Here is a 27,646-nt window from a genome sequence, read left to right on the forward strand (position 1 = left end):
TTCACAATACATTGCGATATCTAATGTTAAAGTTTCTGTGTCCAGCTAAAGATGCTGCAGTGTTTCCACCTCTGCAGTTTAAGTAAGAAAGTGATGTTATCAATCTTAGCTATATGTGTTACTTCTCTAGATGCTGTAAGTGTCTGTTAAAGGGGGGGTTCTGGAATTGCCTTGCAGTTGGGGTTGCCGTGGGTTTGCATGGTGGTGGTAGTGTGCTATTTTTTTTTTGGCCTCCTCCTCCTCCATCCCCATGGCCTCCCTCCCCCCATCCCTGCTGGCCCCACAGCCTCCCCCCCATCCCTCTCCCCCCCATCCCTGCTGGCCCCATGGCCTCCCCTCATCCATCTGCCCGCCACGGCCTCCCTCTCCCCCCATCCCTGCTGGCCCCATGGCCTCCCCCCATCCATCTGCCTGCCATGGCCTCCCTCTCCCTCTAGGCCCTTCTCCCCCCATCAATCTGCCCCCCATGGCCTCCCTCTCCCCCCATCCCTGCTGGCCCCATGGCCTCCCCTCATCCATCTGCCCGCAATAGCCTCCCTCTCCCCCCATCTCTGCTGGCCTCCCCCCATCCCTCTGCCCGCCAAGGCCTCCCTCTCCCCCCATCCCTGCTGGCCCCATGGCCTCCCCCCATCCATCTGCCCCCCATGACCTCCCTCTCCCCCCATCCCTGCTGGCCCCCGTCTCCCCCCATCCCTCTGCCCCCCATGGCCTCCCTCTCCCCCCATCCCTGCTGGCCCCATGGCCTCCCCTCATCCATCTGCCCCCCATGGCCTCCCTCTCCCCCGATCCCTGCTGGCCCCATGGCCTCCCCCCATCAATCTGCCCCCCATGACCTCCCTCTCCCCCCATCCCTGCTGGCCCCCGTAGCCTCCTCGCCCCATCAATCTGCCCCCCATGACCTCCCTCTCCCCCCATCCCTGCTGGCCCCCGTAGCCTCCTCGCCCCATATCTCTCCAGGCCTCCCCTGTGGCGTCACTCCTCCCATCCGTATCCCTTCCATTGGACACTCAGGAGCCAATCAGATCTTCTCTCTGTTCTGTAAGACGTGAACGAGTTACTCAACACTGGAGCCACGTGGGAATCCGGGGGCGGGGCCAGGCTTGGAGGAGGAGTCGTCTGTCCCAGTGAGCCGGCTACTGGTAGCGTGCGACGCTCGGAGGCGGGTCTCAGAGGAAGGGGCGGGGTCGAAGTGGGGCTCGTACTGTGGTTGGCTGGAATGGGTGGGGATGCGGCGTTAGGCTCCTGGGGGCGGGGCTTAGAGTCCACTGCCCGCGGAGCGGTTCGGTTCGGGGGCGCGAGCCGCCGCCGGGGGGAGCTGGGTCGAGTTCCGCTGTTCGTCACAGCGGGTGGCCAGGTAAGGAGCGGCTGCTTGCGCGTGGCCCGGCGTGACAAGGGGTCCCCGCCTGGGCGCCGCTGGCTGCTGCCCCGCGTCCCTCCCCCGCGGGGGTCCCGGCGTCGTGCCCAGGCGGCCGGCGAGCGCGCGACACGCGCCCCTGCGCCCTATGGACGAAGGTTCGTTACCCGCTGGCGCGCGCTGTGCCCAGCCCGGTGGGACGGACGGGCCCTGGCACCTGCCTCGCGTGGCTCACGAGCTGCGGAACGGCGCCAGGGCCCCCGAGGGGAGTCGGCCAGAGCTGCCTGGCCCGGGGAAGGGCTGAGGCGGATGCATCTCCCGGCAGGACTCTCACCCGCCGGTCTTCTGGGCCTTGAATGCGGGAGATGCTCGGATACATGGCCCCGTTACCTAGCAAGTCACTGGAGAGAGGTGCCGACAGTCAGCCCCCGCCCGGATCACAGCACCTCACCCCCACCTGCTGCCCTCGACATTACCGCCGAAGTACTATTCCCTTGTGCCTCTCCCCAGCCCCCCCAGGTATCTATGCCTTGGATAGATTTGGGGGTTGAAGGGAGCTCTCCCAGCTCCTGGATGACTCTGCCTTGGATTGCAGATGGTGAGGGAAACTTCTGGGTCTGGAGCTGAATGTCTAAGAACTTGCATGGCACAAGGAGCTGGATGCCGATGCAGTGCTTAATTTGTAATGAAAGAGGTGCCCTGGGCTCAAGCAATTTTTTGACTTTCATAATTGACGTAGCAAGCCCAGAGGTGCCAGGGCTATGAACTGCCAAGCCTAGAGGTGCAGGGCTCAGCCCTGGCAAGCCCTGGCACTAATTAACCACGGGTGAGATGGTGAGGGTTTGGCAAGGAGGCATACAGTGTAATGAATTAAAATGATATTTTAAAATGAAGCAGAAATGTGTTATCTTAATTCTAGCAGAAAAGAGAAGGGTTTGAATCTAGTTACCAGGATTTGACTCAACTCCGGTTTATGCTGCAATTGATCCTAGAGAGAAGTGTGGTGGAGGGTATCTTATACCCTTATTGTGTGGATGGGGTCTCTCATAAACTATCTCAGATCATCTTGGAGGGGGCTGGAGTTCGCCACACAAGTTTTAAGGGAGCTCATTTTAGTCTTATCTCAGGGTATGTCTACACTACGGGATTATTCTGATTTTACAGAAACCGGTTTTTTAAAACAGATTGTATAAAGTCGAGTGCACGCGGCCACACTAAGCACATTAATTTGGCGGTGTGCGTCCATGTACTGAGGCTAGCGTTGATTTCCGGAGCATTGCACTGTGGGTAGCTATCCCATAGTTCCCGCAGTCTCCCCTGCCCATTGGAATTCTGGGTTGAGATCCCAATGCATGATGGGGCAAAAACAGTGTCACGGGTGATTCTGGGTAAATGTCGTCACTCAATCCTTCCTCCGTGAAAGCAACGGCAGACAATGATTTTGCGCCCTTTTTCACCTGGATTGTCCTGGCAGACGCCATAGCATGGCAACCATGGAGCCTGTTTTGCCTTTTGTCACTGTCACCGTATGTGTACTGGATGCTGCTGACAGAGGCGGTACTGCAGTGCTACACAGCAGCATTCATTTGCCTTTGCAAGGTAGCAGAGATGATTACCATCCCTATTGCACCGTCTGCCATTGTAAATTGGCAATGAGATGATGGTTATCAGTCATTTTGCACCGTTTGCATTTGGAAATTGGCGATGACGGTTATCAATCCTTTTGTACCGTCTGCTGCTGTCATGGGTGCTCCTGGCTGGCCTCGCTGAGGTCGGCCGGGGGCGCATGGACAAAAATGGGAATGACTCCCTGGGTCATTCCCTTCTTTCTGTTTTGTCTAAAAATAGAGTCAGTCCTGCCTAGAATATGGGGCAAATGTACTAGAGAACCAGAGAGCACAGCCGCTCCGTGTCAGAGCCCCAGAGATCCCGCAGAAATGATGATGAGCTGCATGCCATTCTAGGGGGTGCCCCTGCAACAACCCCACCCGTTACTTCCCTCCTCCCCAACCCTCCTGGGCTACCATGGCAGTGTCCCCCCATTTGTGTGATGAAGTAATAAAGAATGCAGGAATAAGAAACACTGACTTTTAGTGAGAGAAAATGAGGGGGAGGCAGCCTCCAGCTGCTATGATAGTCCAGGCAGTACAGAATTTTTTCTTTAGACATGAAATGGGGGGGGCTGATGGAGCTCAGCCCCCAGTTGTTAGGATGAGGATGGTTACCAATCCTTTTGTACCATCTGCTGGGAATGACCGGGAGTCATTCCTATTTTTACCCAGGCGCCCCCGGCCGAACTCACCGAGGCCAGCCAGGAGCACTCACGGGCTGCTGCTGCTGATGGATAGCAGTCATATTATACCGTCTGCCACCGGGAAGGGGATGCTGGTGTTCAGTGCTGCAGCACCCCGTCTACTAGCAGCATGCAGTAGACATAGGGTGACATTGAAAAAAGGCAAGAAACGATTTTTTTTCCTTTTTCCTTCGGGGGGGGGGCGGGAGGGTGTAAATTGATGACATACACCCTGAAACACCCGGGAAAATGTTTTTAACCCTTCAGGCGTTTGGAGCTCAGCCAAGAATGCAAATGCTTTTCGGAGACTGCGGGGACTGTGGGATAGCTGGAGTCCTCAGTACACCTCCCTCCCTCCATGAGCGTCCATTTGATTCTTTGACTTTCCGTTACGCTTCTCACGCAGCACTGTGCTGAGTCCCTGCTGTGGCCTCTGTCTATCATAGCCTGGAGATTTTTTCAAATGCTTTGTCATTTCGTCTTCTGTAACGGAGCTCTGATAGAACAGATTTGTCTCCCCATACAGCGATCAGATCCAGTATCTTTCGTACGGTCCATGCTGGAGCTCTTTTTGGATTTGGGACTGCATCGCCACCCATGCTGATTAGAGCTCCACGCTGGGCAAGCAGGAAATGAAATTCAAAAGTTCGCGGGGCTTTTCCTGTCTACCTGGCCAGTGCATCCGAGTTCAGATTGCTTTCCAGAGCGGTCACAATGGTGCACTGTGGGATACCGCCCGGAGGCCAATACTGTCGATTTGTGGCCACACTAACCCTAATCCGACATGGCAATACCGATTTCAGCGCTACTCTCGTCGGGGAGGAGTACAGAAATCGGTTTAAAGAGCCCTTTATATCGATATAAAGGGCCTCATTGTGTGGACGGGTGCAGGGTTAAATCGGTTTAATGCTGCTAAATTCGGTTTAAATGCGTAGTGTAGACCAGGCCTCAGAGTTTATGGCTACCTGCCTTTGATGTACTGCAAAATATCAGTTATGGAGTGAGGCCGATCTGGGCTGGAAACTAGTGTCTTTATTCACTGGAAGTCAGAAGTAACTAATTCCTTAGCTAAATAACAAAGTTCTAGAACTCTCAGGTGTGTTTGGTGGTGAAGTTGGTTTACTACACTGGGCACCTAAATATATACCTACCTAGTAAACTGTTGTTCTCCCTATGACACCCTTCCCCCATGTTTCAGAACAGGAGACAGAAAAATATTTGTGGTTTGAAAGCTGGAACAGAGAGAAGGCTGTTAATAGAATCTCTGAACTCCATTTATGTTGTACTGAGCTGGTCTTTCACTTTCATTCACAGCCAAGTATTTGTCAGAAATGAAGCTAATTTTTATCAAGGAATTGAGATCCGTAAAAATCCAAAGAAAGTGGAAATTTGGCAGTTTTTTAGTGCTCTCTTCTTAGATTGTTGTGAGATTTGCCTTTTTTTTAACTTGGGAGTCATTCAGCAGTCAGAACCTGCTGAAGTGTTAAGAAGCCTAGAAACTACCTTTTTTTTTTTTTTTGGGTGGGGATAGGGAATGGTATTTTTTGTCTAAATGACTTAAGCCGGTGGTGGTAATTTTGCAGAGTCAGATGTGGCACAGTAGGCCTAGCAATCGGCTCTTCAGGAAGGGTCTGTGCCATTTAAAGGGTGCCGAGCTGCTTGGTGGTGTGGAGGAGGAGCTCCTGAATAAAGAGAAGAGAATCAAAGACTGCATTCCAGTTCCCTTCCCACGACTTTAACTCTATCTGCAAGCAGGGAACCACAGTGTAATTGGGTCCCTGGCTCATTTTTGTTTGTTGTGTAGATGGGCCCCTTGTGTTATTACGTGGAGTTTGTGTTGTAGTAGCTGGAAGCCGATTATGGTGTCTGCTTGTTACTTTCCCAGGAGATGAGTGTTGAGCTACCCGGCTGGCTAATGGAGGGAAAGCAAAAGAAGAAAAGAATCTGGCTTTGTTTCTGTTGTCGGGCTGGAGGTGAATGAGCAGTGAAGTGGGGGATGGGCACAGATTTATCCTCTAGGTCTCATGGTAACAGCTGCTGCTTAAATACTTCATCTGACCCAGCCCCTAGGGTGGAGAGTGAAGAGGGGGGCTTATGCTTGTCGCCTGGATCAGTTCTGCACAGGTCACTATAGAGATGGAAACACTATTTTCAGTTCAGACTGTTTTCCTTCCAGATAGCCAGTGGGTCCTGGGTGATGTGTAGTTGTGATAATGATTTTGTGTTAAGTGCCTTCTAGCTGCAGTCAAGAGGAGTGCTTTATAGAGTCCTAGAAGCTGGAACACACTTGTAGTAATATTTCTGCTGGTTTTAGTTGTACCTGGTGTGTGTTTTGCAGGGCGCCTCAGGGAAGGTTGTGCCTCCTGTTCTAAAGCAGTGGTTTTCTACCTTTTTTAATTTGCGGACCCCTAAAAAATTTCAAATGGAGGTGTTCGACCCCTTTGGAAATCCTAGACGTGGTCTGTGGACCCCCAGGGGTCTGTTGACCACAGGGCTCCGTTGAAAAACACTGTTCTAAAGGATTTCTGTCTGCCTTGACTCCTCTTGATTGGGGAGCAAAGAGTCTCAGATTTAAAAAAAATGACATCTGAGATGGGACTTCCTAAACATGGTTCAGATCCATTTCCCTTCAGTTAACTCTTTAGCACCTGGAAACCAGTCTGTTCTCTTGTAGCTGGAAACTGCCTCTTCTGGTTTTAGTTTTCTTCCCCAGGAGCCATGAAGGATTCACTAATATTGGATTTCACTTTGTGTTCTCCTGGCCTGTGCTTTTTGCACCACACTCCTCTTTGTTACTGGTTCTCAACTTTGCAAGCAGTCCAGGAGCCAGGTGAATTGGGTAGGAACATATTTGTGGGCAGAGTGGGAACTAGCTGATGGTCTGGGCATATAAGGAGTAGGTCAGTAGTGGAAAATCTGGCTCAGGATGGGGTGAGTTAGAGGTCATTATTCACTTATATTATTGCTCGGAGACTTCAATCACGCTGAAGGTTTTTGTGCTGGGTGCTGTACAAAGCCGTAAGAAGACAGTCCCAGCCTTATGTTTTGAAAACCACTCAGCAGTGGGAAGTAGGAAACTTTCCCAGGGAAGGAGGAGTCATCATTTTCTCTCTTTGGACGTGCATTGTTAAACTTGTCTGTCTGCTGTGACTGTAATCTTCCTCCCCTTAGGCTCTTCATTCTCCTAATCTCAATCCCTTATATTTCTAGAAAAAAATATAGTGGATGAATCATTGGTAGTATGTCTGGTGTGAAGTTGAAGGATCTGGTTTTGTGGAACATTGGACCAAATCCCAGTGTATTACTGGGATGGCCTATATCTTCCAGGTAGTGGGGGCTATTCTTCTTCATTGAAGACAAGCTAGAGCAGCCAGAAGGGTTTTAAACTAACAACACAAAGGGGAGGGTGCTAAGGAGGCCTAATATGGTATAAACTTCGACTCAATCAAAGAATGTGAGTGAAGAGAAGAAATGTTTGTTGTTTATATACCACTGCTAGGAATCTGGACACCTAGCAAGAGGAGCTGGACGTTCTTATTGATGAGAAAAAACTTCATATAATTGGCATTGCAGAAACCTGGTGGGAGGATTTACATGACTGGAATGTAAAATCCTGAGAAGGACAGAATGAGTGAGAGGTGTGTGGTGGCGGTGGCATCATACACGAAAGACATCATTACCTGATTTAAAATTATTGATAATTCAGAACCACAAAGTTTTTTGAATGCATATGGATGTGCTGACTGACAAAGTACAGGCTGGTGAGGGTCTGTTACACACCACAAAATCAAATCAGAGAACAGGATGAGTTTGTAATTAAACACCTGTATGTAATGTGTAGAAAGAAATTGGTATTATGGGAAACTTCAATTTGGGAGACATATGCTGGAAGTTTCATACAGCCAGTAGTAAAACATGATAAGTTTCTGAAACTTTTAGGTAACTTTCTAATTCAAAAGGTATTGAATCTAACATGAGGTAATCCTATTTCGTACCTCACTGTGGCTGATAAAGATGAATGAGTCACTGGACTGGAAGTTGGTGTCTGCCTAGGGACAAGATCATGGCGTAGTTACATTCAAAGTGCCAAACAGAGGAAGAGCCAAACCAGTAATCTGTATACTTGGTTTTTCAAAAGGGTTACTTTCCCAAAGCTGAAGGAAAAATTTAGACAGAAAAATGTGAAAGATTGGGAGTTCTTAAAGATGATTTTATTAGATGGACAAAAAGCTACAATTCCACAATCAAGAGAGAGGACAACTTTGGCTAAAAGCCCATCCCGGTTGAGTGGTAGTAATTAGAACATCCTGGTAGTAATTAGGGGGGAAAAAAAAGGAGCAAATAGGAAAAAGGAGAACAGATATCAGTTGATATAAATTAGAAGTTATGAAGTGTAGAAAACTGATAAGGGAAGCTAAAAATATCAGGGAAAAATTATGCCTGGTAAGGCAAAGAACAACAAAGAGTTTAAGTGTATTAAGAAGACAATAAATTCTAGCAATGGTATAGGACCTTTACTAAATGAGGATGGTGAAATTGATGATAATGATGAAGAAAATGCAGAAATGTTTATTGAATATTTGTTCTGTGTTTGGAAAGATGCTGGATGATGTACGTACTTCACTTGTGGATGAGCAAGTACTTTCTGGTCTCTTAATAATAAAGGATGATGTTAAACAATATCTACAAGGGATAAATGTTATCCAGGCCTGCTGATTTAAATTGACCCAAGAATCCTAAAAGAAGTATCTGTACCAGTGATAACTTTTAATACATCTTGCAATGGCAGGAAATTTCCAGAAGACTGAAAGAGTACCAATGTTGTGCAAGTATTCAAAAAGGAAGTGGGATGACCCAGGTAACTATAGGCTGCTTAGCCTGACATTAAATCTGGGCAAAATAACGGAAAAGCTGATGCAGCATTCAGCTGATAAAGAATTAAAGGATGGGAAGGTAATGAATGTTAGTCTACATAGTTTTCTGGAAAACTGGTTTTTTTAAACCTGATTTACTTCTTTGAGATTACAAGTTTGAAAAGGTAACTGCATGGATGTAACAGACTTTTGTAAGGTGTTTGACCCTGTGACATTCCAAATCAGTAGTATACTGTATAAATAATGCACATGTTAAATGTATTAAAAACTGTCTGTCTAATCTCAAATGTAGTTGTTGACAAGCATAAGCGCCGAGTTGCTGGGTGGTGCTTGACCCACACTCTGCCCTAGGCCCTGCCCTCACTCCCCCCCTTCCTCCAAATCCCCACCCCTGCCCCACGTCTTCCCGCCCACAGTTCACCTCAGACCCTGCCCCCACTCTGCCTCCCTCCAACCGACCCTTACCGCTCAGCAGGCACCCGAAGATGAGGCTGCCCGGGGCACACAAGCTGCAGAGCGTGCCCATGGGGCGGAGGGGAGCGCCACCGGGTCTTGAGCACTGCCCACCCCTCCCAACCCCAGCTTGGCGACGGGCTGCATTCCTCTCGTGACAGCGTTACACGTTGCTGCCCTGGTCTCCGGCTCCAGCTCTAGCTCTGCCCAGACCTGCCCCCATGAGGCACACTCCAGGCACGGGACTGGAGACAGGGTAGCAGCATGTGGTGCCGGCAGGAGATCGACGCGGATGGGCAGACAGACACAAAGCCAGGGTTGGGAGTCCCAGCCTGCAGATTTGGGGGGCTCTGGTCCTGAGGGTGGGCTGTGGTCAACCCAGGCCCACCAGTGGCTATGCTTCCCCAGGTCCCTGCCCCATCCCGCCGCCTCCACTTCTCCCTCCACCAGCGTCGTGGAACAGCTGATCATCGGCGGGCAGGAGGCACTGATCACCGGAGGCACTAGGGAGCGGGGGAGGCGCTGTCCCACCCACTGTTTTTTTTTCCGTGGGTGCTCCAGCCCCAGAGCACCCACCGAGTCGGCGCCTGTGTCAACAAGGAATCGTCATTGAATGGTGGTGCTTCTAGTGGGGTTTTGCAGGGCTCAATGCTAGGTCTGCTGCTATTCAAAATTTTCATCAGTGGATCTCATGTTCTATGGGCCTGTGTTAGACAGGGTGTCAGACAAGATGATCACAGTGGTCCCTTCTGGCCTTAAAATATGAATCTAGAAGTAAATATAAGATCACGGCTGATGAAAATTTGTGGATGACACAAAGATTGGTGGAGTGGTAAGTAATAACATAGGGCAGTCATGCAGAGTAATCTTGCTCACTTGTTAAACTAGGCCTATTCAAACAAAATAAATTTTAATACTGTCAAGTTCTAGGTTAGACATCTAGGAACAAACAGTGCATGCCATACCTACAGAATGGAGTACTGTGTCATGGAAAGCAGTGACTCTGAAAAGTCTTGTAGGGATCATAGAGTACAAGGAACTGAACATGAGCACCTGTGGCAAAAGTGGCTAATGCAATCCTTGGATGTGTAAAAAGGGGAGTAGTAAGTAGAGAGATGATTTTGCCTCTGTATACAGCATTGGCGAGACTTATGCTGGAATACAGCATCCAGTTCTGGTGTCCACATTCTTAAAGGATGTTGAAAGATGTAATTGTGTACAGAAAAGAGCCACAAAAAAGATGAAAGGGCTGAAGAAAATGCCTTAGGCGTAGTCAATCCTAGAAACTTACATTGGTATAGCTACGTCTCTCAGGGGTTAAGTTCCCTGTAAGCTGCACTGCGGCCTATTAAGCCCCGCTCAGGGCTGCGGCAGGGAGAGATGCCTCTCCCCACTGGCCCCAGCGTGAAGCTGCTGCGTCCGGGGGAAAGGCGCCTCTTCCCCTGCCCTGAGCTGCAGCAACAAGAGATGGCTGGGGGGAAGTCCTCTCTCCCCACTGCAGCCCTTGGGTAGCCTGCAGCCCTGGGGCAGCCTACACCCCCCAAACCCCTCATCCCCAGCCCCACCCCAGGGCCTTCACCCCTAGCTGGAGCCCTCATTCTCTCCCACCCAACCCTCTGCCCCAGGCCTGAGCCCCCTCCTGCACCCCAAACTCCCCAGCCCCATCCCAGAGCTCGCAACCCCAGCTAGAGCCCTCACCCTCCTTCCCCCCACACCCCAACTCTGTGCCTGAGCCCCCTCCCACACTCCAAACCCCTCAACCCCACCCACACCACATGAGTTTTGTTATGTGCACCAATATGAAGGTGGTGTGTCGCACATCACCTCTATATTGGTGCACATAACAAAATTCATTCCACAGATGGACATAAAAAATAAGAGGGATTACGGCTCAGGGGTGTGAAGAATCCACATCGCTGAGAGACATAGCTATATCAGCCTAACCCTCAAATGTGGACAGCACTAGGTCAATGTAAGAATTCTTCCCTCAACTTAGCTACTGCCTCTCTGGGAGGTGGATTACTTACATCAATGGGAGAAGCGCTGCTGTGCCACTGTAGCATTTTAAGTGGAGACATACCCTCAGAGTGAGAGACTTAGGGTGATCAATCTGTTTAGCTTATCAAAAGGGAGATTTAGAGGTCACTTGATTACAGTATATAGGGGCAACTCTTAAAAAGTTGCAGCAGTGCAGCTGAACTGCTTCAGTGAAGACACTACTAGGTCGATGGGAGAAGCTCGTCGATATACCCCACCTTCCCCACTCCATTCATTTCTCCTGTTTTCTCTCCTTCCTCATTCTCTGATCTCCACAATCCTTTTCAATTCTTAACTTTTGGAGGCAAGGAGAGGAAGTTATTTCTGTGACCCCAATTTACCAACATCTGTCCTATGTCTTAGAACTGCTACACCTGCTCTGGGGAGAGCACATTAAAACAGGAATTAAACATACTATTAACAGGTGGCTCGGTTTAAGGCTCCTACAGCCATGTTACCCAGCTTTGACATTGGCTGACTTCTGTGTGTTTAAATTCTCATCCTAAAGTAGCTTTGCATGAATACCTTTGATTTTGTTGCTTCTTAGGCCATTTTCTGGTGTCCCCCCCCCTCCCCGGGGAGGGACTCTTTGCTAAAAGTAGATAAATAAAGGTTATCTTGGGTTTAAAACATTGCCTGCACATGGTGTTTGTTATAGTTTTTATGACTTGCCATTTTTGCCACTATTTCCTGGTGCATTTTTCTAAAATTTTCAATGATAAAATTAACCCTAGCAGCCAGCTCCTTGTGCTCTGATACGCTGCTGCCTAGCTAAAAAGAAAAAGTTGTCCTAATAAAATTGCCTTCTGCAGAATCCAAATTTCATGATTGACTAAGTAAACCGCTGATTACGCGCAGCCAGACACCCGGGCGATTAGAAGAGCTCTGATGCACAGCGTGCCCTGCTGTGAAGCTTTGAAAACCAGTTTCATGACTGGCCATGCTGTGGTGTGAAAGTTCTGTTTGTTTCTCCTTGCTGAACACCCACCTGCTTGGTTCACTCTGCTTCCCGGTAAGCAAGCCAACCTCCCTCCCCTCCTTTGATCTCCGCTTGCAGAGGCAATAAAGTCATTGCTGTTTCAAATTCATACATTCTTTATTAATTCGTCACACAAATGGGGGGATAATTGCCAGCATATCCCAGGAGGGGTGTGGGAGGAGGAAAGCACAGGTAGTTGTAGGGGTACCCCCTAGAATGTCCTGCAGCTCATCATAGAAGTGGCATGTCTGGGGCCCTGACCAGGAGCGGCCATTTGCCTCTCTGGTTCTTTGGTAAGCTTCATGCAGCACTGCTGCGGGTCCCTGTTATAACCTCTGTCCTTCATGCCCTTGGAGATTTTTTCAAATATTCTGGCATTTTGTCTTTTGGAACGGAGTTTGGATAGCACGGATCTGTCTCCCCATACAGCGATCAGATGCAGTACCTCCCGTTTGGTCCATGCTAGAGCTCTTTTGCGATTCTGGGTCTCCATGGTCACCTGTGCTGATGAGCTCTGCATGGTCACCTGTGCTGATCAGCTCGCTACGCTGGCCAAACAGGAAATGAAATTCAAAAGTTTGCGGGGCTTTTCCTGTTTACCTGGCCAGTGCATCTGAGTTGAGAGTGCTGTCCAGAGCAGTCACAATGGAGCACTCTGGGATAGCTCCCGGAGGCCAGTACCGTCGAATTGCGTCCACACTACCCCAAAGTTGAACCAGCAGGGTCGATTTCAGCACTAATTCCCTCATCGGGGAGGAGTACAGAAATCGATTTTAAGAACCCTTTAAGTCGACACAAATGGCTTCGTCGTGTGGACGGGTGCAGGTTAAATCGATCTAACGCTGCTAAATTCGACCTAAACTCGTAGTGTAGACAAGGGCTAAGTGCTTGTATCCTTTCTTCAGTTCTACTCTGAATGCATTTTTCTCATTCAAGACACAGCAAATGCTTTGGAGCCGCCCTGAATAGGTGTTACATGTGTTACATCCATGCAATTAGAGATATTCCTTGAATCTCTAATTGTAAACTAGCTGTTGTCACTACTTTACCTCACAGGGGGAGTGGGCCTGGTGTAGAATTGGTGCCGGGAGCAGAATCTAAAGTGTAGCAATAATAGAGAGTGGAATCATTATCCAGAATGTGTGAGAACATTTGATGCCATCACTACAGCTAATGTGAGCATTCTATTCTGTAAAGTTGGCTTGTCTGCTGTGCACATTTGTGTTCTGAGTTTTTGAACAGAGCTGAAGTCACAGGTATCCTGTGTCCTGTCTCACATGTTAGACTCAAATCAGTGGGCCTTAAATTAATGATGCATTTTTTACATTGCCAGATGATGGTGGGGTCCTCTGACACTAACACTGATCCAGAAAGAATCTAGGAACTCAATGTGAGCTGCTGTTAGGCTGTCTTGCATTCTAAGGCTGACGGGGGTGGAGCAGAATTAAGATCACTGTCCTCAAGGTATTCAAAACTTCAAATTAAGCATGGGATTGTGTGCATAGGTGCCGACTTCCTCTCTACCCTGGAGGTGCTCGGCCCACCCCCATTCCACCTCTTCATCCAAGCCCCCACCCCTGCCCTGCCACTTCCTGCCCCTGCTCCTTTCAGGCCCCGCTCCCACTCCACCCTTTCACCCAAGGCCCTACCCCTGCCCCGCGTTTTCCACTAGGTAGAAGAGAGGGAGGGAGCTTGGCTGCCGGCAGGTGCTAAACCCTGGAGCACCCACGGAGTCAGCACTTATGATTGTTTGGCTTTGCAGACGCCACCCTGAGGGATTAGAAGTGACTTGAAGAATCCCTGAGTGGGGATGGGGTAGAAAGAATTGGGCTTTAGGTAGAGTAGGTATCTTGGTGAATGTGCTGTGGCCTGATTATACATTACACTGGCTGGTGCAATGTATAATCAGACTATGTTCAGTTGTGAGTGTGGGGCTGAATTGGAGTGGGGACTTGTTCAGAATTGGAATTTGATCAGAAAGCATGTAACATAGTGATGTTCATATATGAACATTCTCTTAATTCTTTTCACACGTTAGAGGAAATGTTATGTTAATACGATTAACTTAAAAATAACAGTAAGATTAAAATTACTGGCATAACTCTCTCAAGTGAGGTGGGTACAAACTGTCAGCAGTTAACCCTTCAATCAGTTTTCCACATAATTGGCTATAAAGGGAGTTTGGCTCCTAGATCCCATCCACTTTTCTGGCTTCGCTGCTTTCCTGTTTCATGACTTCAAAAGGCAAATTCTGTTCCTAGCTGGCTTGCTATCCAGGTATTACCTTGTCATTTGCATTGGGTAGCACAATGTGGCCTTCTATGTGATGCCTGAAATTAAATTCTCATAAATCCAGATGGACTATGTGGCTCAGAGGATTGCTGAAATTGCCTTTTCCTTCACTTATTAGTCCAAATAGTCTGGCTTGCACAAAATGAGTTCGGGTGAAGTGTTGAACCATTTCCTAGTCAACCCATTATCTGCTTGATGAAACGTCACAGCTGGCACTTGCTGGCATCTTGGCAGTGTCATGAGATGGGGTAAGCACTAAGTGGGCATGGAAATCAAACTACCCTGTTGTTTTTAGAGATGGTCCTTGTGGGTAAAGTCAGTGTGGTGGTGGGGAGGGGTGGCTAAGTGAGCACTTCTGCTCCTGTGCTGGACTTGTTCTGTGTATAATCTGCATCTGAGGTACCAGTCATGTGAACAATGTTAGTCAGTCAGGTGATGACTAGTCCCAGCCAGGAATTTTTTGTACCCAGACCCCCTCCTTACAGGCTTTCTCTGCAGCTTTCCTTCAGGTACTGTCACTACTTCTCAGAGCTGGCTCAGCTGGCAGCAGGATTGGTCCATTCCCAAATAAAGCTGCAGCATCAGCTATAGAGGACAAGCTCAGATGACGAAAGCTTGGAGGAAGATGAAGAAGCAGCTCCCAACCAGTGCTTGTTGTTCCCAGTAGGGAAGGTCCTAGGTTGGAATCAGTAAGCCTCTACAATCTGTCTTCTCTTCTGTCTCTCCCCTTCCAACCACTCAAATCCCTTCAAAGGAAGCTCCTGATGAAGCCCTATCCTCTCAACCACTCCCTCTGTTCTTTTGGGGGGGTCTGTCTATTGGCTTTTCCAGTGAACTTCTGCAGTTTCCAACTGCCTAATTAGGTACCAAAGGCTTGTGGAGGAAGGTGAACTGGACTTAGACCTTGATCCCATCCCATTTCTCCTCTGTCTCAACTTGTAGATGCTGCCAGATGGCAAATATCTTTGGACAAATAGGCCTATCAGCTCTCTCATATGGCTTGTCTCTTAATATCTCTGAGAGCCAGAGCTAGGAAGAGGATGATGGACAAGCTATTTTCTTTCTTAAGTTCTTCAGAGAGCCATATTCTCCTATGTGAATGTTGGAGATCTGGTGTGCTGCTCTGACCTCTCCTCACTGTTCCTAGTAAACTGGAAAAGCCCTTCAGATTAGATTGATATATTCCATGGCTCTTCATTTGTCTCCTATGAATCCTGCAATCAGATACCATTTCTTCTGAGGAACACTTCTCCCCTGCTATCCAGCAAGTCCAGGATGGGGCAAGTTCTGCTCTATTGGCTTCAAGACAGCATGCCTCCAGTTGTGGGTGAAGAGCTTGTCTTAATATCAGTCTTCTGTTTAGCCTGTCATCTGAGTTTCCTGAGAGGCCCTGGCAGTGTTGATAACTTCCTCAGAGAAGAAGGAATCCATATCTTTCTTTACTTGGATGATCTGGTTTGGTCCCAGTGCTGGCAGACTACCCTGGGGAGTCTGAGTTATCAGGTTATTCAGGAACAAGGATTTGTGATCAGTTGAGACAAATGGCTTGTCTGCATTTGAAAGCTGATGTGGACTAAGGCAGGGTGTGAATTTAAAGTGCAATAGCTGTTCCTTATCAATGCTTATGTGTAGACAAATCCAAAAGCTACTTATTATTTCTTTCAGGGGGGCTAATTTGTCTGTGGGCCAGATTGTGCAGTCTTTTCAGCAGTGGTACAAAGGTTAGAAATCTTGTGCAGACATTGCTCCAGCACCTCACTGGGTGATCAGGAAAGGCCTTCAGCTTCAGCATCTGAAGGTGTTGTGTTCAGGTACAATCCAGAGGGTCCTCCCAGAGGCCTCTGCAAGCATTTCTGCTATCTGTGTGGGATCACAGCCTAGAAACCCCTATACAATCAATCTTGTAGAAGGAGAATATAATATGGTTCCTTCAATCTCTGGGATAGTGGACACATCTGAAATCTGTCCAGGAGGAGCCTTTGGCATAAATGCTGATAGTCAGGTTTGGTTTTGTGTGGAGTAGCACCTTAACAGAACACATCCTGTTGTTTTTTCCTAATGTTTGATTTGGTGGTTTTGAAATCCCACATTTTAGGGCACATGTAGTAGAATGCTCTGTTGTGCAGCAACAACTTTAACTCCATCTTAATGAAGGTTTTGTAAATTAATTTGACTTTATTATTGTTCCGAGAAATGGCTGAACTTGTTTGCTGAAATAAAAAAAAAAAATCAACCTGAGCCAGAAATGAAGCATGGAAAAACTTCAGCCTGAATGGATAGTTTGTTAGTTATAAGCAACTGAAAACAGGAGCTCTGTAATGGGGAGTGTTAGACAACCTTAACTTTAGGCATTGCTCTGCCTATAATAATGAGCAGGGAGGCGGATTGGGTAATCTAATGGGACGCTGTCTCTTAATTTTTGATTTTTGCCACACTTGATAAGGATGTCCATTGAAGAGATTTGTGCAGTTTTCATTTTGATTTTTTTCAATGTTTGTGCCGTGTCCTTCAATTGTATTTGTTCTTTGTGCAATTACTGCAGTGCACAAATGGCTCATAAATTGTACAGGAGTATAGCACTGAATGGATGGCCCTGTCAGAATTTGACAAAGTTTCTTTCCTTTGGGAAACTATAAGCAAAATGCACTGACCCGTGGTGACATGCATCCGTGATTAATGGATGAGTCTCATAATGCGTTGAGGTGCTTTGTGTTTCCCCTTTGCTTAAATAATGGAATCTAAGGCCTTGCCTTCACTGCTGAAAATGTAGTTTTGATGAGTGAGCTATCCCCATAGTAAAAACACATGGGCATAAGTCACTTTAGTGTTTACCACAGGGTAAACTAGGTGAGACCAACCTAGGTGGAGGGTTTCGTGCTGACCTCATCTAGTTTACCTCATGGTAAAACTAAAGGAACTTGTCTTCACTGTGTGTGTGTGTGTGTGTGTGTGTGTGTGTTTTAAAAACAACCTTGGGATAGCTCATGTATGTTAGTTACCCAAAGGTGAAAAATGCACCTTTTTTAGCAGTGATGAAAAAGCCTGATCTTTTGATATGAAGAGGGGAAAACCATTCCATAGATCAGACTTGGTACATTTTGGAAATAGTAAGCATGGTGAGGAATGAGGGTATGTCTACGCTACGAAATTAGGTCGAATTTATAGAAGTCGAGTTTTTAGAAATCGATTTTATACAGTCGATTGTGTGTGTCCCCACTCAAGACCATTAAGACCATTAACTCGGTGGAGTGCGTTCACAGTACGGAGGCTAGCGTAGACTTCCAGAGCGTTGCACTGTGGTAGCTATCCCACAGTTCTTGCAGTTTCTGCCGCTCATTGGAATTCTGGGTTGAGCTCCCAATGCTTGATGGGTCAAAAACATTGTCACGGGTGGTTCTGGGTACATGTCGTCAGGCCCCCTGTCCGTCCCTCCCTCCCTCCGTGAAAACAACTGCAGACAATCATTTCGAGCCTTATTTCCTGGGTTACCCATGCAGACGCCATACCACGGCAAGCATGGAGCCTGCTCAGCTCACCGTCACCGTACGTCTTCTGGGTGCTAAAACATGGCACTGCATTGCTACACAGCAGCAGCTCATTGCCTTTTGGTGCATTATGACTGGTAGCCATCGTCGTGGTCTCCTGGGTGCTTTTTTAGCCGACCTCGGTGAGGTCGGTCGGGGCGCCTGGACGTAAATGAGAGTGACGAAGACAGCAGCAGGACTTCGGCGGCAGCTTAATTGGCTGCTGGTGCCTTTGGCGGCACGTCGGCGTAGAGTCCTTAGGGACGTTGTGGGGCCCTCTTAGGGGCGCGGGGCCCGATTCGGGGGAATCGCTCTAAAGCCGGTCCTGCGCCAGGTCATTCTCTTTTTAAGTTTCGTCTCATGGAGATTCAGTCCTGCCTGCAGTTGTACTGCACCGTCTTCTGGCGAGCAGCCAGGAGATGAGGATGGCTTGCAGTCATACTGCATTGTCTGCTGCTAGCCTAAGATGTATAAGAGAGATGGAGTGGATCAAAACAAGAGAGAGACCAGATTTGTTTAGTATTCATTTGCCCCTCCCCTCTTCCCCCCGAATAGTGGGGGGAGGGATAGCTCAGTGGTTTGAGCATTGGCCTGCTAAACCCAGGGTTTTGAGTTCAGTATTTGAGGGGGTCATTCTGTGTGACAGTTGTGTGTGTTTCTCCTTGATGCAAACCCACCCCCTTTGTTGATTTTAATTCCCTGTAAGACAAGTCGCCCCTCCCTCCGTCAGACCAATGGCAGACAATCGTTTCGCGCCTTTTTTCAGCGCAGACGCCATAGCACAGCAAGCATGGAGCCTGCTCAGATCACCACCGCAGTTATGAGCACTGTAAACACCATGCACATTATCCTGCAGTATATGCAGAACCAGAACCTGCAAAAGCAAAACCAGGCAAGGAGGTGACAGCAGCGCGGTGACGAGAGTGATGAGGACATGGACACAGACTTCTCTCAAAGTACAGGCCCCGGCAATGTGGACATCATGGTGTTAATGGGGCAGGTTCATGCCGTGGAACGCCGATTCTGGGCCTGGGAAACAAGCACAGACTGGTGGGACTGCATAGTGTTGCATGTCTGGGATGATTCCCAGTGGCTGCGAAACTTTTTCATGAGTAAGGGCACTTTCATGGAACTTTGTGACTTGCTTTCCCCTGCCCTGAAGTGCAAGAATACCAAGATGAGAGCAGCCCTCACAGTTCACAAGCAAGTGGCAATAGCCCTGTGGAAGCTTGCAATGCCAGACAGCTACCGGTCAGTCGGGCATCAATTTAGAGTGGGCAAATCTATTGTGGGGACTGCTGTGATCCAAGTAGCCAACGCAATCAAAGAGCTGCTGATATCAAGGGTAGTGACTCTGGGAAATGTGCAGGTCATAGTGGATGGCTTTGCTGCAATAGGATTCCCTAACTGTGGTGGGGCAATAGACGGAACCCATATCCTTATATTGGCACCGGAGCACCAAGGCAGCGAGTACATAAACCGAAAGGGGTACTTTTCAATGGTGCTGCAAGCACTGGTGGATCAAAAGGGACGTTTCACCGACATCAACGTGGGATGGCCGGGAAAGGTACATGATGCTCGCGTCTTCAGGAACTCTGATCTGTTTCAAAAGCTGCAGCAAGGGACTTTCTTCCCAGACCAGAAAATAACCATTGGGGATGTTGAAATGCCTATAGTTATCCTTGGGGACCCAGCCTACCCCTTAATGCCATGGCTCATGAAGCTGTACACAGGCAGCATGGACAGTAGTCAGGAGCTGTTCAACTATAGGCTGAGCAAGTGCAGAATGGTGGTAGAATGTGCATTTGGACGTTTAAAAGCATGCTGACACAGTTTACTGACTCAAATAGACCTCAGCGAAACCAATATTCCCATTGTTATTACTGCTTGCTGTGCGCTCCACAATATCTGAGAGAGTAAGAGGGAGATGTTTATGGCGGGGTAGGAGGTTGAGGCAAATTGCCTGGCCCCTGATTACACGCAGCCAGACACCAGGGCAGTTGGCAGAATACAGGCAGGCGTGGTGTGCATCAGAGAAGCTTTGAAAACCAGTTTCATGACTGGCCAGGCTATGGTGTGAAAGTTCTGTTTGTTTCTCCTTGATGAAACCGGCCCCTGCCCCTTGGTTCACTCTACTTCCCTGTAAGCTAACCACCTTCCCCTCCCCCCTTCGATCAGCGCTTGCAGAGGCAATAAGGTCATTGTTGCTTCACATTCATGCATTCTTTATTAATTCATCACACAAATAGGGGGATAACTACCAAGGTAGCCTGGGTCGGGTGGGGGAGGAGGGAAGGACAAGGCCACACTGCACTTTAAAACTTATTGAACGCCAGCTTTCTGTTGCTTGGGCAGTCCTCTGGGGTGGAGTGGTTGGGTGCCCGGAGGTGCCCCCCCACCGCATTCTTGGGTATCTGGGTGAGGAGGCTATTGAACTTGGGGAGGAGGGCGGTTGGTTACACAGGGGCTATGGCGGCAGTCTGTGCTCATGCTGCCTTTCCTGAACCTCAACCTCAACCATACGCCGGAGCATATCAGTTTGTTCCTCCAGTAGCCTCAGCATTGCCTCTTGCCTTCTGTCACCAAGCTGACTCCACCTATCATATTCAGCCCACCACTTATTATCTTCAGCCCACCACCTGTCCTCGCATTCATATTGTGCTTTCCTGGACTCTGACCTGTCTGCCTCCATGCATTCTGCTGGGCTCTTTTCAATGTGGGAGGACTGCATGAGCTCAGAGAACATTTCATCGCGAGTGCGCGTTTTTCACCTTCTAATCTTCGCTAGCCTCTGGGAAAGAGAAGATAGTGTGAGCGTTGAAACATTTGCAGCTGGTGGAGGGAAAAAAAGGAGAGCGGTAGTTAAAAAGACACATTTTAGAGAACAATGGGTAGACTATTTAAAACGGGTTGGCAATTTAAAAGGAGGGGCTGCGGTTTTCAGGTTAATGTGCAGCACAAACCCAACTACCCCCCTCCCCCAATTCTCTGGGATGATCGCTTCACCCCTCCCCGCACCTTGTGGCTAACAGTGGGGAACATTTCTGTTTAGCCCCAGGCAAACAGCCCAGCAGGAACAGACACCTCTGAATGTCCCCTTAATAAAATCACCCTATTTCAACAAGGTGACCAAGAATGATATCACTCTCCTGAGGATAACACAGAGAGATAAAGAACGGATGTTGTTTGAATGTTATGCAATGATTCCAGACTACGTGCTACTGGCCTGGCATGGTAAAGTGTCCTACCATTGAGGACAGAATAAGGCTGCCCTCCCCAGAAACCTCTTGCAAAGGCTTTGGGAGTATATCCAGGAGAGCTTTATGGAGATGTCCCTGGAGGATTTCCGCTCCATCCCCAGACAAGTTAACAGACTTTTCCAGTAGCTGTACTGGCCGCGAATACCAGGGCAAATAAATCGTTAAACATGCTTGCTTTTAAATCATGTACAATATTTACAAAGGTACACTCACCAGAGGTCCCTTCTCCGCCTGGCGGCCCGGGAGGCAACCTTGTGTGGTTTCGGGGGGTACTGACTCCAGGTCCAGGGTGAGAAACAGTTTCTGACTGTTGGGGAAAACGGTTTCTCCGCTTGCTTGCTGTGCGCTTTCTTCCTCGTCCCCAAAACCCGCATCCCTGTTGTGTGCTACTCCATTGACGGAGTCAAAGCACAGGGGTGGGGTAGTTGTAGAGGCACTTCCTAGAATGGCATGCAGCTCCTAATAGAAGCGGCATGTCTGGGGCTCTGACTCGGAGCAGCCATTTGTCTCTCAGTTTTTTTGGTAGGCTTGCCTCAGCTCCTTAAGTTTCATGCGGCACTGCTGCAGGTCCCTGTTATAGCCTCTGTCCTTCATGCCCTTGGAGATTTTTTCAAAACATTTTTTCAAATGTTTGGGCATTTTGTCTTTTGGAGTGGAGTTCTGATAGCACGGATTTCTCTCCCCATACAGCGATCCGATCTTATACCTCCCGTTCTGTCCATGCTGGGGCTCTTTTGCAATTCTGGGACTCCATCATGGTCACCTTTGCTGATGAGATCTGTACTCACCTGCGGATTGCCACGCTGGCCAAACAGGAAATAAGATTCAAAAGTTCGTGGGCCTTTTCCTGTCTACCTGGCCAGTGCATCTGAGTGGAGAGCGCTGTCCAGAGCGGTCACAATGGAGCACTCTGGGATAGCTCCCGGAGGCCAATACCGTCGAATTGCGTCCTCACTACCCCAAATTTGACCCAGCAAGGTCAATTTCAGCGTTAATCCCCTTGGCGGGGGAGGAGTACAGAAATTGATTTTTAAGAGCCCTTTAAGTCAAAAAAAGGCTTCATCGTGTGGACGGGTGCAGGATTAAAACGATGTAACGCTGTGAAATTCAACCTAAACTTGTAGTGTAGACCAGGGCTGAGACATGTTCAGATGTGGAGGGACTTAATATTTTTGATCCAGGAGCAGTCAGATGTTCATGGATCCTGCAGTGAAGTCATAAAGAAAGCTCCTGGTGCCCTAAGTTCAGAATTATTACTTGACTGTGAGATCCAACAGAAAGCTGTGAAGTGGAAAAAGAGTTTTATGTTAGTGAGGGTTCTGGTTGGGACTTTATGAAGTCAATGGAGATGTTTTAGGGCAAATCTTCTAATCACTTTTTAAAATCCTAAGGAAATTCCCTGATGCAAAAGTTTCTGAAGTAGAATGGTGGGTGTAAATGTGAAAAATTACTTGTGTTTTTAAATTACAGTATTTTAAGTGTCTGCACAAGTCTTTCCCCCATAAACATGTAAACCTGACTTTTAAGTTGAAGTTTAACTTTTTAAAACACCAGAAGTCGCCTACTACAGGACAGGCCCAACAAAGAAAATAGCAGAACGCCACTAGCCATCACCTTCAGCCCCCAACTAAAACCTCTCCAGCGCATCATCAAAGATCTACAACCTATCCTGAAAGATGATCCCTCACTCTCACAGATCTTGGGAGACAGACCAGTCCTCGCTTACAGACAGCCCCCCAACCTGAAGCAAATAGTCACCAGCAACCTCACACCATACAACATAAACACTAACCCAGGAACCTATCCTTGCAACAAAGCCCGATGCCAACTCTGTCCACATATCTATTCAAGTGACACCATCATAGAACCTAATCACATCAGCCACGCCATCAGGGGCTTGTTCATCTGCACATCTACCAACGTGATATGTGCCAGCAATGCCCCTCTGCCGTATACATTGGCCAAACCGGACAGTCTCTATGCAAAAGAATAAATGGACACAAATCTGACATCAGGAATCATAACATTCAAAAACCAGTGGGAGAACACTTCAACCTCTCTAACCACTCAGTGACAGACTTGAAGGTGGCAATTTTACAGCAAAAGAACTTCAAAAACAGACTCCAAAGAGAGACTGCTGAACTTGAATTAATATGCAAATTAGATACAATTAACTTAGGTTTGAACAGAGACTGGGAATGGTTGGGCCTTTACACTAATTGAATCTATTTCCCCATGTTAAGTATCCTCACACCTTCTATGGGTCATCTCGATTATCACTTCAAATTTTTTTTCTCCTGCTGATAATAGCTCATCTCAATTGATTGGCCTCTTACAGTTGGTATGGCTACTTCCACCTTTTCATGTTCTCTGTATGTATAAATATCTTCTTGCTGTATGTTCCAGTCTATTCATCTGATGAAGTGGGCTGTAGCCCACGAAAGCTTATGCTCAAATAAATTTGTTAGTCTCTAAGGTGCCACAAGTACTCCTGTTCTTTTTGCGGATACAGCTGCTATTCTGAAATTTTTTAAAGAAAACAAACATATGATGAAGTGATTAATTAAGGTCCCCAACACTGCCATTATGACCCATCACCCATAATCACAACTTTACAGCTGCTCACTTTCTGTCGTTTACTCCGACAATATGAACTCTATGTCCAGTATGCTGTACCAAATTCTGCATGATCACAGACTTTCTTCTAATTAACCTTCCACCATCTCTGATAGAAAAGCTATGCTAGCATTTTGTTTTACACCTAATATCTACAACAGAAATTGGTCCAGTAAAAGATATTACCTCATATTGTGTCTCTGATATCCTGGGACCAACACAGCTACAACAACTCTGCATATCCAATATCTACAAACATCTCTGTTCCCATCCCACCTTCGTGGAGTTCTCTCATCCTTGTGGCTTTGGGGGAATTTTAACATAATTTAATTGGTTCTACTTTAGGCAGGCTTCTTGTGGCAATGAGCTTTAATCCCCATATGCCCTTACAGTTCTTCTACGTATATGTTCAATATCACAGTGAAGGGGAGCCAAATAAGTATCTAGATACTATGCTGCAACTGTCCTTTTAAAATCTGTAGGCCAACACCAGATTATATAGGATGTGAGAGATGAAATTATCTGGGATGTCTATAACAAGTACACCTACACAGGATGATAGGGATGTGGAGGTGAAGTTGGGGGATGTACTTGTCATCTTAATTCTGAATTTCAGGACTTTTTTCAGCATTTGAGAGTCTCAAGTTTTGGAGATGGATTTACTACCTTAACTCAGTATAACTGCTCGGGAATTCAGTTAATAACAATGGGAGTATGTTTCTTTGTCAAACTTGTTCCAGTGAAAACTGCCCTCTAATGCCCTCAGCCCTTTGCCTCTGGGCACTACAGGCAGGAGTACAGCTATCCTCCTGCTGTATGGTAAGGCAATGGGGTATGGGTTGCTTGTTCAGAATCTGGGGGAGAGCTGACTACACTTTTAGTTCTTGTCTACCTGGAAACGTCATTTTTGAAAGGTCATTTGGGCCACTTGGTATTGGCCACTGTTGGAAGACAGGATACTGGACTAGATGGACCTTTGGTCTGAACCAGTATGGCCGTTCTTGTTTTTATATTTTTAATAACTAGCTTTTTGGAGCCTTCTGTTCACATACAAATTATATTTTTGTATTTGGTGTCTTATCCCACACTAGTTAATCTGCTTTGGAAGTGAAATAACGCTATTCGAGAATGAGTTTTCAGTGTAAGATTTGTGTGGACACATCTGTGTTTTGGATTAGCTATTCTGCTTCTGTCAGTCCTTTCTGCTGCTGTTCCACACTGCTTAGGCTGATCCAGAGGTAAACAGTCTACCTCTGTGCCCTCTATTGTTCTCTGGTCATCTTGATCGGATGTCACCACTTCCATTTAAATGCTGGCATGTAGGCAGATGCACCCCTTTGTGGTTCCAGCTTATGGCAGGTTCACACACATGGAATCAGATACCCATGATAGCAGCTATGCTCCACGTTTCTTTCTGGTCCCATCAGTATTTCCTGGACTTCCTTGCCCTCTACAGAGAGAGACATGTCCAGTCTCATCTGAATAGAGGTCACTGGAATTCCAAGCTCTATAAGCAGTTGGCACAGCAAATGGAGGAGGAGGAGTACTCCCAGGACATGGCCCAGTACAGCTTCAGAGCAAAGGAGTTCTGGCAGAACTGTAAGAATGCAAGGGACAAGAACAGGACTTCCAACAGTGCTCCAAGTACTTGACCATACTATGAGGACGTGGATTGGATTTTTGGAAGGGCGGCCACCGCTGAAACCCAGAATGGAGTTCTGGACAGTTTGGAGTCAACCAAGGAAGGCACCCAAGCAGCTACAAACCTCAACCAGGAGAAGATTCCCCTGGACAGCCAAAATCTCTTTTGTACGCCCAACCTACAGCCAGAGAGACCCAGGTGTTGGAAACGCCCTCGGAAATTCAGGCAGACACCAGCCTGAGACTGAGGGGAGCTCTACTAGTAAGTATTGTGTGCTTTATTACAGTACATATGTACAGGGGGATTTAAACAACTTTGTTCTGCTACCAGGTGGGCACCACCATGTTGAGCAGATGTGAGCTGTGAGCCTCTCTGCATGCTCAGCCCCCATTCCCTGCGAGCATGCTCTAAGTGACCTCTGTGATAGAGAACTTAAGCTCCAAAATGTTTATTTCCCTGAATTATCAGATTTCCCCCTTGCCATGCTGCTTCAGCCCCTCCCTCCCCCCTTATGTTGCCTTATGTTAATTCTATAGCTAAAGTACTGGTGATGGACCTCCTTCAAAGTCATCCTAAATTACCTTTTGTTCCCTGAGGAACTACAACTTGTCAAAAGACATGAAATTGTATAAAAGATCCTTGGGTCCTGATTCTGTCATCTCAGATCTTCTTAAGCTTCATCGGGGGAAGTTTGAGTCTCAATACTGAGGTCCCAGTTATGCTGCTATGCCCTGAATATGGTATTTGGACATTGGATTATAACATATGAACTATTTCTGAAAGAACTCATTGCTACTACAGAGCTCACCATCTCTGCTATTAATCGGAATCTTAAGAATTGAACTCATGTCTGTATGTATATTGATCTTTTAACTATCTCTCATTTGTTTTTAACTAAACAAAAATGTATTAAATAAGAATTGGCTGTAGTGTGTGTTTGAGTAAGATCTGGAATATTCATTAACCTGGGAGGTAATGTGTCTGATCCTTTGGGATTGGTAGAACCTTTTATTTTATATGATGAAATAAGATTTTCAGAAATCCTCATATTTGACTTAGGTACCTGGATGAAGGCGTGAGGCTGGATCACTTTAAGGGAACTGTGTTGTTTGAATTTCTGAGTAACCAGTAAGGTAATAAAGAAGCTGTTTATACTGGCTTGGTAAATCTAAGTACTGGAATATCCACCAGATTTTTGAGGATTGTCTGCCCCATTCTTTGCAGTTCACCCTAATTGAGTGACCACAGCTGGCTCCCTATTAGGACCCTGGTCACACCTGGACAGTTGGGGAATCTTGCAGATGCACCTTCTCTGACTGTTCATAACATATAGAAAGGCTCTCCACCTCTGCCTCCCACTTATTGGTGAGGCTCTCTCCCTTACTGTCACAAATATTATGCAAAACAGTAAGCACATATCTCATAAGGCAGATATTGCTCATAAGTAAGGATAAGATTTTATCATGGAGGTCATGGATTCCATGACTTTCAGAGACCTCTGTGACAGCTTCAGCCCCGGGACAGCGGAGCTGGAGGCTGGGGAGGCCGAGCGGCAGGGGGCCCCAGAGCTGTCAGCCGCCCCTATGACTGGCTTGCATTAATTTTTGTTTTTGCCCATGACCTGTCCTTAACTTTTTTACTTAAAATAACCGTGACAAAATCTTAACTTTACTCATAAGCAGCCAGCCTTGTCATGAGCCAGCTCCACCTTCCCTTCACTCTTCCAAATATGTGTTCTGTTGTCATTCTGCTGCTTTGGTTAAACAACTCCTTTCTCCTGTCCAAGTGTTCAGTAAAAGGTTTCATAAACCAGGATAGCAATGGATATAAACTGGGTCCCCCCGAATGACAGTATTAGTTGGAACACCATTAATGTCCATAGTGATCCTGGAAGCAAATGTTCAATTTAAGGAAACAGGCTAGAGTTTCTGACGATCCTAGGATTGTTGACCTTTGCAGACCATCCTACGTATATATTGGTGGACCTTCTATGGTGAAGAACCAGGCCTTGTAGCATCATGGAGAAATGGAATTTCTGTAGCTGGGACTCTAGGCCTCATGTGGGGGGCAAAGAATAGGCAGGTGGGTCCCATCAATGGTCCCAGTATAATTCAGGAATCCCGACCATGTAAATCCATCAGTAACCTCCTGCGGATTGCTAAACTTTATGATCTAGGCTTCTATCTCTGGATAGCAGTGTACACCTTGATGACAACAGCCCAGGCAGCTAATTTACCACACCAAATTGGGTTGCTGCTGACCTGTAGCAACTGAGAGGGGTGAGCAGATGGTGATGGGCATGTGCTTCTCCATGCTGAGGGG

The 27,646-nt window shown here is 47.4% G+C and overlaps 1 protein-coding gene across 6 annotated transcripts in view; it reads left to right on the forward strand.

Annotated features, from left to right (window-relative positions):
* The first annotated feature begins 1,272 nt into the window (after window positions 1-1,272).
* The window catches only part of PLXNB1 (plexin B1), a 211,147-nt gene continuing 184,773 nt past the window's right edge, over window positions 1,273-27,646 (forward strand). For 4 of the 6 annotated variants that reach the window (XM_045023174.1, XM_045023178.1, XM_045023180.1 and 1 more), the window contains exon 1: window positions 1,273-1,354. The gene's annotated coding sequence lies outside the window, so the exon portion shown is untranslated. Of the gene's footprint in view, window positions 1,355-1,396; window positions 1,513-13,339; window positions 13,455-27,646 lie in introns of those variants that run through there. The other 2 variants (XM_045023176.1, XM_045023175.1) reach the window with 2 other exon arrangements.

This window comes from Mauremys mutica, chromosome 7 (assembly GCF_020497125.1).
Source record: "Mauremys mutica isolate MM-2020 ecotype Southern chromosome 7, ASM2049712v1, whole genome shotgun sequence".
NCBI lineage: Eukaryota > Metazoa > Chordata > Testudines > Geoemydidae > Mauremys > Mauremys mutica.